Below are 9092 nucleotides of genomic sequence, written 5' to 3'. Positions count from 1 at the left end.
TGATGGGTACAGCAAAAATATGTTTTCATACATTCCTATGTCCTCTAAGAATATACACAAATAAATAAAAATAAAATTATTAATTTAATTACTTTCATTCAAAATCATAAATTTTAAAAATTGCACTGTTTTCAATAGCTAACATCATTTCTTATTTATTTGACAAATTTAAATTTAATGTAATGTAGTTTTATATCACTGACTAGCATTTCCTTTATTAATGTTACTTTCTGTAGCTCCTGTAATGTTTATGATATATTGTTGAAACTAAAAAAAAATCCTACAAAATGAAATTGGGTGCTGTTAAAAGTTTGAGGACTTTAATAAACATATAATATTGTGTAAAAACAAGTGATTTGGAAAAATACTTATTAAAAAAATACACATCGATTTACAGAGCCATCTTGTTGGATCCACAAATACTGGAATTGCAGTCCTTACTGTTATAATTCTGCAGGCAAAACGTTGAGGAAGTCAACTTAATGTTCAGGTAGCAGTCATTGCTGCATGGTTTTTTTTTTAACATAACATGCCAATAATGCCAAAATATTAAAATAATACGCAATGGTAATTTTTTCACTACACAGAATTTTAAGAATCCTTTTGGTTTTTCAGCCAGAAATAATTTCAGCCAGTGAAAATAAGCTTCATCTAACAGTCAAGTGTTCAGAATTTCATGCAATAAATATTGATTGAAATGCTGTAAAAATCTAGTCCTAAACATAAATTATTTTCTACATAATCTGTGTTCATTACTGGTATAATTTTTAAATCCTTGTATAGAATTCTATATACATTTCTGCCTGATAATTTTAAAATATTTGTTGAGTGTTCTGTAACTGAAATTATTGGTTTCCTTACTGTCTGTGTAGAGTACATCTTCATCGGGATCCAAAGAGGATTTACTTTCTCATTGTACTTCCTGTTCCCCAGTAAATAAAATAAGGTCATAGTACCAGAGATGGTGCTTGTACACATCTTCAGCAGAAGCTCCACTGCGCTTTGACTAAAGAACTTTTTTTAATTCTCTTCCGAATGCAGTTTGTAAAGAATTTATTTTTCAGATGACCAGATCTTTATCCACACTTGGTTCAGTTTCCTTCATTTTCTCTACCATATCGGAATAGGCGGTGTTCTGTAGATCCCAGTTGCTATATTCCTTACTTTTTATTTTCCAAAGACAAAGATAACTTCAATATAGCTCAATAAATTCTTGAATAAACTCTAAGATAATTTCTCATGTCACACATTTTAAACTGATTAAAGAAAAAAAAATTAATTAGAAAAAAAACGACAAAATAAAGGATCTGAAATAGTACTAGAGAAAACAGCCAACCACTTCACACCACGTAATCTGCACTAAATGTATGAGTGACAAAATCAAACCTGTCTTGAATAACACGGTACATGCAAAATTGTCATACAGATATTGTCTCTGGATGGAAAAAAAATGTTGTACACACTTATTACACCCAAAAAATATGATAATTGTAGTGATCTAACATGTTAGTAGAAACAAATTGGCGGACATGTTGGTCATCTTGTTTGTACAAGCAAGTATTTTAAAACATACAAGCATGTGCAGTTTCAATATATGTTGACATCAACATCTTTCAGGAAGTAAATATTTCACACATGATGATGCATTAGTGACTTGCTCTTCTTTTCTGTACATACAAGATTGTACCACTAGACCAACCCGGTGGGTAGCATTAGTTACCTACGGTACTGTAACGCGACAGCGTTTCGTCGCCAGTACGCTACTGTAGCTGTCGTAAGAAAGCTGGTGTTTAACCGCGCTTAATTAGTTTTACGTTCGCTAACGTTTCTGTTTTTTTTTTACATATCATTCGTACGGTGTACTTGCGTTGGGGTGTGTCGTAGTGCGTTAGTGTATAACGGGGTGTTTTAAACAGCTTATTACAATACGTATAGAATGAGGAGTACCGAGTCTCTACGATAGATGATGTCCACAAAATCGAAAATTTGATAAAAACTACTACATCAGGCCCTGGAAAAAGACACTCCGAAGAATTTTTGCAATTTATTACATATCGGGCATGTATGCCTCGGTGTAGATGTTTGGGGGGTCTATTTTTCAGTCACTCTGAAGTTAACTTAAATATAGATAAAATTAAACAGAAATTACAGACTAATTAGGTAAAATTAAACTAGAAAATAAAAAAAATAATATGATTTTAAATTATATTATAATTTTCAATTAATATTAAATAATCAGATGTTTCACCAACTCTATTACATATACACATATGTAATAATGCCTATTAAATAATATTTAAAGTATATAAAATTTTATTTCACTATTAACTTCTGATTTTTTTAATATAATTTTTTTATTGTTGTTATTGAATAATTATGTATTGTAAACGTTTTTTACAATCAATAAATCAATATATTTAATTTAAAAAAAAGAAGTTAAAAAATAAAAAGGGAGATGAAGACTGATTCGAACCGATGTACCTTCCCCTTATTCCAAATGTTTCATTAATTAAAATTTTATTTGGCTATAACTCTGGAACCAATGAAATTACCACTTAGGATATATCCAGCTAAGTACACAAACCACACCCGAGCGCGGATGACGTTTGAAGCGTTTAAAGACTGGTACCGAGATCGATTCATTCCTTCTATAAAATAGTATCTAAGAGAACACGATCTTTCTCAGAAAGCTCTATCGCTTATGAATAATGCTCCCGGCTATCCCATCCCAACCCCGTAGGGAAAGACACCCACCTTGTGACGATTCCGGTCGCCACCGCCCCTCGTTCCTAGCCCTGATGGGCTTTAACGGAGTCATCTTTTGACCCTCTAACTCATTACATCTCACAGTCATCAGCCAAGCCTCAGTCGGGATGCCACCGACGTAAATGCCTCGGTAGACATTACATCAGTGAATTTAACTCTGCGTTTGCCTTCGCTGTAGGCTTCTTTCGGACATCTTCTCTGTCCTACATCGTTGCCCTCTGAACTAGCTAACCGAGTTTGCGGAAGCACGAACCCCGCGCCTAGTTCTACTTTAAACAAGCTATGGGTGACTGTAAATGTCTTATAAATACGAGTCTATTTTCGGTAATAATAATGTACACCACAAAAAAATGTTGATCGCAACAACGAAATTTATACCTAGTTCCCTTACTGATCTCAACATGATCAATTTCAGGCCTTTTTTTTACCCCTACTCTCCTGGGCTGAATCTGCAGTTAAGCATGACTCAGTAAAAGTCGGGGTAAAAAAGGTTAAAAGGCTTGAAATTGATCATCATGGGTGTCTTCCCCTACGGGGTTGGGATGGGATAGCCGAGAGCATTATTCATAAGCGATAGAACTTTCTGAGAAAGATAGTGTTCTCTTAGATATGAACTCGTTAAATAGCTCCACTGAAAGCAGTGCCATCAGTAACTCCATACGTAAAGGATCTGCAAATTTAGCTCTGAAACATCTGTAAGAAAAATTTAAATAAAGATATTAAACTTACAGATAGTGAAATCTGTTAACAAAATTACAACTATCAGTCGTTCAGATTTTTACATTCTTTTATGTTTTCTATATCGCAATACAGCATAATGTAATTTAATTCTATCTTCTCAATAAAAACGTATAATCTTGGAAGAAATGATATTTTAATAATAGTTTGATTCTTTTTTTTTTATATAAAATATTAAAGGATTTAAAACTAATCTAAAAGATGAATAAAACTTACAACTAATATCACAGGTAAAAAGTAATATAAAACCAAGAGTAAATAAAATTTTACACAGTCCGAGATGGGTGTAAAAGGCCCATTCTTGGATAACAAAAGACTAAAAAAAAAAAAAACTAAAAACCATGAAGGATCTAATGTAAAACTTAAAACTAGGTTAAAAACTAAAATAACAAAATTAAATAAAACTTACACAAATTATATAATTAAAACTAGGTTAAAAATAAAAATTAAAAAGGTGAAATAAAACTTAAAACTAACATTACTAAAATCTTACAACTAATATCACAGACAGTCTTTAAAATATAAAAAAAATAACTATATCAAATTTAACAAATTCCGATAAGGAGTGTAAAAGGCCCCTAATCGGATAAAAAAAATCAAAAACTCAGAAAAAAAAGGAAAACTTATTAAAAACTCTTCCAGCATTAAAAAATATAGCAACAATATTACATTTTTTGCATTAACCCAGCACTACGCGGAAATAGAAACATCCGGGTTAAAATTTCATTATCATTGCACAAGACACCACGGATGTTTCTGGGTAGATTAAATTTACGACGCAACACCGCATAACATATGCAATCCACGAGTATATGGTGCACAGTCATGGGGCAGTTGCATCGTGCGCATAGGGGTGCTTGTCATCACGTAATCGTGTGTGATCCTCGTGTGTCCTATCCGCAATCGATAAAGGATTACTTCCTCACGCCGAGTTTTTCTGTATGAGGAGTCCCATGGCAACACAGAATCTTTAATCTGTCGGAGTTGTTTATCAGCGGTAGCCGTCCAGTCACCTTGCCACCCCGCTCTCAGTGATTGTTTTACACAATTAATAAAATCAGAGGTAGCAATTCGGTTGGTGAAAGGAGGCTGATTACATGCTTCTTTGGTAGCGGAATCTGCATGTTCATTACCTGGAATCCCTACGTGGCTAGGGACTCAGCAAAAAGTTACTTCTATGTTGCGATTATTCAACTCAGCGATTGCGTTGTAAATTTCAATGACGATAGGATGTTTGGAATAAAAGTTTTTTAAGGCTTGGAGGGCACTAAACGAGTCACTGCAAATAAGAATTTTTCTATATTTAGGGTTAATGATGTTTAGAGCCTTATTTATAGCGTATAGTTCAGCGGTAAACACACTCGTAATACCGGGTAGACCAAACAAATAAGTTCTTTCATTGACAACAAATGCACAACCAACGGTATCGTTTTGTTTCGATCCATCAGTGTATACAACCGCGTCTGGTTTCATCTTTGAGAGAACACACTGAAACATTTGCTGGAAGACAATAGGTAGTGTTGATTGTTTATTGTATGTCGTAAGGTCAAAAGTAAAATTTATAAGGTTTATTCTCCACAGAGAATATGAGCAAGGATACGTAGGAAAGAATGACGGCGTGTCAACATTTATATGCTGCAGCAGACGCCGGGTACGGACACCTACAGGTGCAGTACGACGTGGATGGTCCTCGTACTTTCCTAGATTAGGATTTCTAAAGACTGACTCAAGAACCAGGAGATTTGGCTGTCCTCTGAGACGAGCAAAATAAGATAATAAAAGCTGGTCTCGTCTATCCCAAAGTGATGGTTCACCACAGTCTACAAGTAAGCTTGCGACAGGACTTGATCTAAACGCGCCTGTGCCAAGCCGAAGGAAAGCATGATGTACACTATCCAGCATTTTAAGCACGGTTTGACGAGCTGAAGAGTGGGCGACACAACCATAATCTAAACGGGGGCCGAACAAAGGAATAGTTAAAACGTATCATACATGACCTATCGGCTCCCCAGTAGGTGTTAGTAAGGACTCGCATCATATCTAGAAGTTTGGAACATTTTGTTTTTAATTCTTTTATATGTTTGACCCAAGTAAGTCGGCTATCAAAAAATAAACCTAAAAACTTGACGTAGGTAGAAATAGTAATAGTCTCTCTGTTCAGAAAAACTTGCGGAATAGAAAGGTTTCGTAGCCGAGAAAAGACTACAAATTTTGTTTTTTCCGATGAAAATGTGAAACCAGTAATCCTGGACCAAGCTTCAAGGTGAGATATAGTGTTCTGCAGTAGTCTCTCTGCTGTGGGTGTTGAACGGCTTGCAATGTAAATAGCAAAATCGTCTGCAAATAGAGAACATGAGACAGGAGTCTGCACACATTTGGTAATACTGTTTATGGCTACAGAAAATAAGGTGGCACTTAATTCCACCATGGAACGAAAGGACGTCTAGGATTACCCGATGTTTGTGGGATATATCTGTTGGCTTTCTCAAGTATCATGGACGTAAAAGAGGAATACTGGTCAAGGATGTCCGCATCATCGTCATACTGCGATTGGAAAGCTTTATGGTATCCATTCCAATCCGCCTTTTCAACAATCCATCTCCGTGGCCTTCTTTTAATCTCGCAGTCTACACCAAAACCAATAATGATTGGTCTGTGATCACTGCCGTGAAAGTCATCACAAACAGACCAATTAAAATGAGGGAGTAAATTCGGTGAGCATATGGAGAGATCAATGTTAGATACAGTACCAGATGATAAGGACATGAATGTGTGTGATCCATCATTATTCAGTAGACAAAGGTCCAAGTCTTGTCTCACTCTGTTTATCATATTTCCTCGAGTGGAGCAGAAAATTGAGCCCCAGGAAATATGATGGGCATTGAAGTCTCCTACTATTAACGATGGAGATGGCATTTGCGTGAGGAGATTCGAGACATCTAGAGCACTGAACTCAGTGTTCGGTGAGAGATACAGATTGCAGATATGCAATTTGAAGGGGATAGAGACCTTTACTGCAATAGCAGGAATGACAGTGGTTAGTTGAATTCTTGTAGCCGACAACCCATTCTTCATGAAGATAGCCACTCTACCACTCTCCTTAGTGTCTACTAGGCAGTCGTATCTCTCACAGAAGTATCCTCTGAGTGTAATTGGGTCATGTTGTAAAGGTGAGTTTCTTGGAAACACATGATTAGTGGATCATGTGCGTGCGACAGTACTCTAATATATTCAATGCGGGACCGAATACCTCTAACATTCCACTGAATAATGTTCATAAGTGTAAAAAAATAAATAAAAAAAATTAAATAATTAAATTTGAGAAATTATATAAAAATTAGCTGTACGCGATTCGGTTTTTATTTTTTGTATTTTTTATTTTAAAGAACTCTGATACCCTAGGGTCGGGTGGTTCTTCAACCATATTCTCAAGTATATGAGGTGATGGTGGAGGAGATTTATTTGAATGGGATGCTGCAGTTGACATCCCAGAGGAGATAGTTATGTGGGTTCCCTTTACGGAGAGCTTATTAGGTGGCTTACTGCCAGCTGTGATAGTCGCTACTCGTGCCCGTACGACTTTGGGAACAGGAACTTTCGTATGTATCACACTGTTGGATTCACTAACTGCGACTGAGGACTTTTTATTCATTTTTGTCAGCTCTGAGATAGTGGCTGTAAGTGAAGCTACTTGATCAGAAAGCATCTGAACAAGTTTTTTAAGCTCATTGCAGGATCCGCACTGCTGATTATTAACATTTGTAGGAATTTGTTTAGATGTAGCGGTGGCAAAAGATAATCTGGTTTAACCAGGTTCCGTGAATTGTTTATCTTTATATATTCTCTACGTGCAGCCGGGAAAGATAGTTTTTGCTCCGTACAGATTTTGAGAATTGTCTTTTCTTCTTTAAAAGTTGGGCAATCTCGGGAGCGGGCTGTATGTGGACCACTGCAGTTTGCACATTTTTCACTTTCTTCGCAATTAGTGTCGTTGTGACCTTCTTTTGCACATCGAGCACAGATCTCAGATTTCGTGCAAGATGATGTAGTGTGACCAAAACCTTGGCATCTGAAACATCGCCGTAGGTTGGGTATGAATGGTCGTACCCGAACCGAGAGGTAACCAACTTTAATCTTCTCTGGTGGAACAGGGAGATTGAATGTTAGTATAAGAGACGGTGTCGGTTCTTCTGTTCCGTTCTGCCGTTTCATTATACGTTTCGCTTCAACAACATATTGGTGGCAAAGCTCATCAACTATTTCAGTGATATCTATATCTAAGAGGTCTCAACAAAAAATTACACCCCGGCTCGTATTTAACGTTTTGTGGCTTTCTGCACTTATATTTATAGCACCCATATTACGGAGACGTAAGATAGATCGACTCTGTTCATCGTTGAATGTTTCAATCAGAATCGATCCGTAACGTAATTTCCTAATCTTCTTCGGGGAGCCGCTTGCACCTGTAATAGTTTTATTTATTAAGAAAGGTGAAACCTTTTGGAGGGAGCCACCTTCCTGACTATTTCTGAGAACAACGGATCTAATGTTTTTAGAATTCAATTCTAATAAGTTGTGGTTCTCTTCAGTAGGACTTTTATCCTCGTCAGACAAAGCTGACCGAGGTCTCTTCACAAGACTGGATTTGGTGGTTTTTTCAGATGGACCACCAACCATCATTGTGTTTATTATTGGAACTGAAATTTTGGTCCTACGAGTACCGGCGAAAAATGGACCACTCCAGCAGAGCGCACGCGTACTGGAGCTAGAACTAAATACAACTGGGTTCGCCCTGGTGCCCAGAGGACATCGTTCGAGACTCACTACGTAGAGCCATTCACCCATCGGCACGATTTGTTCCCACCTTGGGTTACGGTTGCGTTTCGTAAGATATCGCAACACCACCGAGTTCAAATGTAAGAAATATCAGTGTAGGTTGTTGTTGTGTAATTGTGTATGTTGTAATTTATGTAGTGTTCTTGGTGTAGTATATGTGTATAATGTAAAGTGTTCTGTAGCTCATTGTATAATGGGAAGAAAAGCTGCAGAGGCTAGGCCCGTGGGGACGCCAACCCCCAAAGTCTTAAAGAATAAGACTCTCCGTCGGGAATAGTTTGAATTAAATATCTTATTTAATATAAGGTAATAAAAGACAAGAGTTTAAAATCCGATAAGAAAATTCAGAAATAAAAATTTGGAAGAGACCGTGCTCCAAGTATTAACAAAAATTTAAGGTCAAATTTAGATAACACGATTTGATTTGATAACAGGTCTGATTTGATAACACGATTGCAACAGACATAAATGTGAATTCGGCACGTACAAGTAACATGTATTATATATTTAATATTGTACGAGTAGTTTAGCCATTTTGTCACTCCCGTGAGCGAGTGCAGTTTTCGCTTTCTGCATGTAAACCCACCGAGTTGGTCTAGTGGTGAACGCGTCTTTCCAAATCAGCTGATCTGAAAGTCGAGAGTTCCAACGTTCAAGTCCTAATAAAGTCGGTTATTTTTACACGGATTTGAATACTAGACCGTGGATACCGGTTTAGCAGTTATTCTACTAGTGTTCTTTGGCGATTGGGT

This window comes from Lycorma delicatula, chromosome 6, assembly GCF_047948215.1.
Source record: "Lycorma delicatula isolate Av1 chromosome 6, ASM4794821v1, whole genome shotgun sequence".
Classification (NCBI taxonomy): Eukaryota; Metazoa; Arthropoda; class Insecta; order Hemiptera; family Fulgoridae; genus Lycorma; species Lycorma delicatula.
Note: the sequence above shows the minus strand (reverse complement) of the source record.